A 4,439-nucleotide genomic window follows, 5' to 3' on the forward strand; every position below is an offset into this window, starting at 1 on the left:
ATGCTTCTATTCTGTATTGACATTTGCCCATGTAAGTCTCCATATTTCCAATCCCAGAGAAAGCAGGAACACAGGTCCCAAGCATCCTCCTCAAAGAGTGTATGTGACTTAAACCTTTTACAGTGCTCCTTCCTCTGGAAGTTTGTGTCGTTAAGTGAGAAAAGCCAGGACAAGATAGTAGAATACCATTTGTCTAAAAATACAAATCTAGGGGCGCCTTGGTTAAGCATCCAACTTCAGCTCAGGTCATGATCTCGTGGATTGTGAGTTTGAACTCCCCATCGGGCTTTGTGCTGACAGCTTAGAGCCTGGAGCTGGTTTCAGATTCTGTGTCTCCCTCTCTCTCTGCCCCTTCCCTGCTCATAACTCTCTTTCTCTCCTTCAAAAATAAATAAACATTTTTTTAAATTAAAAAAAAATCGGGGCACCTGGGTGGCTCAGTCAGTTAAGCGTCTGGCTTCGGCTCAGGTCATGATCTCACGGTTCATGGGTTCAAGCCCCGTGTCGGGCTCTGTGCTGACAGCTCAGACCCTGGTGCCTGTCTTCAGATCCTGTGACTCCTCCTCTCTCTGACCCTTCCCTGCTCACACTGTCTCTCTCTCTCTCTCAAAAATAAATAAAAACATTAAAAAATTTTTAATAAAAAAATAAAATTAAAAAAATCTATACCTGTGTATAAATGTAGATAGTATGAGACTTGCTCGTAGGGAAGGCCAAAGGTAAGGGGGCACTAAAGTAAGGAGTGTTCACTCTTTGAACTTGTTTTTTTTTAAGTTTTTTTCAAACTTATTTATTTATTTTGAGAGAGAAAGAGCATGAGTAGCAGAGGGGCAGAGAGAGAGGGAGAGAGAGAATCCCAAGCAGACTCCATGCTGACATTGTGGGGCTCAGTCCCACAAACCAAGACATCATAACCTAAACTGAACTCAGGGTTCAGACACTTAACCAACTGAGCCACCCAGGGGCCCCTGAACTTCTTCTATGCAATGTGCATGAATTAACTTCTTATTCATTAGCATTTCATCAAATAAAATAGAGAAATATATTTGAAATTTCAGAAATTTACATTTCACCAAATAAATAATGGAAAAGAGTAGTGGAGGGAAGAAAAGGAAAGGAAAGGAAGGAGGAGGGAGAAAAGAAGCAAAGAGAAGAAGAGGAAAGGGGAACACAGCAGGGAAGGGAAGCAGAGGACCGGAGGGAAAAGGGAGGGCTGGGTGGAGGAGAGGGAAGTGTCTCGTTTCCGTTGCCTCCTCCCGTCAGCTTCCCCCCCTGGACAAGCTGTCATGCAGGCTTCTTCCTAGTCCCTTTCATGACACTGTCACTTCAGAGTTGGAGGGTTATGTCCTTCGTTTATGCCTTCCTAGGACAGGGCAGAGGATTGGGGGCCTCATTACTATAACTTCAACTTCATCACAAACTCAGGTGTGTACTAAATAACACGTTCTGTGAACGCTAAGCTCCATCTTCCCGTGGAGACAGAAAATATTACTTCAGTCCTTCTTGGCATCTTCAGTCCTTCTCAGGGTTGTGCCCCAGTCCCGGCATGATGCACCAGGCCAAGGAATGATGAGCGCAAGCCGGGAGTCTGTGGCTGACCTTCAAGTCATAGACTACGGGTCGTCAGTGGACACAGGTTACCACGGGTCCCTGCCAAGAGGCCCATTGGCCCGTGCGCATGAGCCCTTTGGGTCCACAGATGTCTGCTGCTTCTGGATTACAGATGGGACCCAGGAATCATTTTCCGGGCCTACTGTGGTCTCATGCCACAAAATGGTCCTCTTTCAAGCCAGGCCACCTCCCCAGATGTGTGTGTTTGGGGGGGGGGGCGGGCACGAAAGATTGTCAGAAAGCAGGTTCAGATTCCTGACTTTCTACAGCCCGAATTCCACTTGCTCTTCTTTCTCCAATCCTGAGCTGTATTTTAGGTAAGAAAACAATCTGATAAAGCCAAACAACCTTTTGACTAGGACATACTGACAGTACAAAGTATCCTTTAAATCATCTTGCAATTTAAGCTATAATATTCACTTCCTGAACCTTGACTTTTGCCTCTGTTTTTCAAAAGGAAACAAAGTGAATTCTATCCTACAGAAGAAAATTTGTAAAAACCTGTCTCACACTTGACTTGGTTTTTTCATCTTCCTAAATCCCCAAAGTTAGCAAATCGCAAAAACAGTTTTAAGAGGTGTTCTCTGCAGGTCACTAGTAAACTGTGGAGACAATCTCTACCTGAGCGTCCTTCTTTTCACCTGCAAGACGTTGAGCTCAGACAGACAGAAATAAGTGCTCTGAGGAGGAAAGGAGAGCTTTCACTACCAAATGTGCATTAGCCACCCATCATGCCAAGGTCAAAGCCAGGGCTGATTACACAAGTCCATACGGAAGGTAGCCCATCCCTCTCCCTTTCCTGCTTCTCAGCGCAGTTAAGTAGAGGAGGTTCTGGTTCTGGACCTATAATAGGGACCGAGGGTCAAAAACTAAGAAAATAAATTAAACAAGATATGAGCAAGGACTGCGAATGCTGAATTGGGATAAATTGAAAGGAAAATTACGCAGCATATGTTAAACAGTCACTGCACGTGTCTGACCACACTAGTGCACACCGCTTGCGAGATTTTGGACCACACCAACAAGCTGTGCACACACAGGCGGCAGCAATCTCGTCTGTGTAATAGTTCTTGCTCAGTGCATATTTGGGGGATTTCTTTGAATTGAGAGTGAGTAAATGAGGGGCGCCCGGGTGGGTCAGTGGATTGGGCATTTGACTCTGGCTCATCATGATCTTGCATTTGGTGGGTTCTAGCCCCGCATCAGTCTCTCTGCTGTCAGCACAGAGCCTGTTTCAGATCCTCTGTCCTCTCCCTCATCCCCTCCCCCCTCTCTCTCACACGCGTTCTCGCTCTCAAAAATAAACATTTAAAAAACTAAAGTGAGTAAATGAAAGTCTAGGAGGTGATTTTCAGTATGGACAAGTACAATATAAAAAGGAAAATCATCTAAATTATATGTATTGAATGTCAAACTTTAGGTTAACAGTTACAACTCAGAAAGAGACCTTGTTGTTAATATAGACAATTTCCTGAGCCTGCTAGCCCAGTGCTCTACAATAGACAAAAATGTCCACAGAATACTGGACATTGTCAAATAGTATATGAGGAAGGAAGAAAAACTAAGAGATTGTTTCCAGCCAAACATTACAAATCTACTAGTTTTAGAACATCTGGTCTGTTATAGTGTCAGTGAAACTCACAAAGATACAATATTTTATTCAAAGATAACATGATCACTGCTCAGAAATGAAAGACAAAAAAGTACTAGAATTTTGATGAGCATTGAGTTGTATATAGAATTGTTGAATCCTTATAGTGTACACCTGAATCTAATATAACACCGTACATTACCCCTACGTCCATTTTTTAAAAGTACATGGAGAAAAGAATGGAAGTAAATTCATTCAAAATGTTACCTGAATATTTGGGGACTGAGGACTTCAACTTTCTGCTTTGCTGTTACATTTTCTAGAGTGAGTAGATACCACGTTTATAATGAAAAAAAGAAACATTTTATTTTTTTGATTTTCTTTTTGAGGGAGAGGGAGAGAGAGAGCGCGCGCGCTAGTGGGGAGGGGCAGAGAGAGAGGACAGAGGATCCGAAGACTGCTCTGTGTTGACAGCAGACAGCCCAACACGGGGCTCAAATTCACAAACTACGAGATCATGACCTGAGCCAAAGTCAGATGCTTAACTGACTGAGCCACTCAGGTGCCCCAAGAAAAGTATTTTAGAAGAAAGATAAAAATGGAATTAGAATTCAGGAAAGGATGTCTAAAATGAGCACAAGAAAAAGCGGATTAATGTAGATGGACGAATTAAAATACTCAGCATGCTGTGGCAGCGGGCAAAATAGTGGCTGACTGTTTTAAATATAAGCAAATGTGGGCTTGTTCATCGTGAATATGGAGACTTGATAGCGGAGAGGCAAATTTCTGACGATCAGGAGGGAAAAATGGTCCTTCCTGTAGTAGACAGAATACTGTTGTCCTCCCCTGCCCCTGCCTGGGCAAATATTCATGTCTTGATTCCTGGCCCCTGTGAATAGGTTAGCTTGCAAGGCACAAGGAACTTTGTAGATGCGGTTAAAGAATCTTGAGATGAAGACATCAGCCTCAATTATCCAGCTGGGCCCAATGGAATCATAAGCGTCCTTTTATTTATTTATTTATTTTTAAATAGTTTATTGTCAAATTGGTTTCCATACAACACCCAGTGCTCATCCCCATAAGTGCCCTCCTCCATCACCACCACCTCTTTTCCCCCTCCCCCTTCCCCTTCAACCCTCAGTTCATTCTCAGCATTCAGTAGTCTCTCAAGTTTTGCATCCCTCTCTCTCCCCAACTCTCTCTCCCTCCTCCGCTCCCCCTGGTCCTCCATTAGGTT

This window comes from Suricata suricatta, chromosome X (assembly GCF_006229205.1).
Source record: "Suricata suricatta isolate VVHF042 chromosome X, meerkat_22Aug2017_6uvM2_HiC, whole genome shotgun sequence".
Classification (NCBI taxonomy): Eukaryota; Metazoa; Chordata; class Mammalia; order Carnivora; family Herpestidae; genus Suricata; species Suricata suricatta.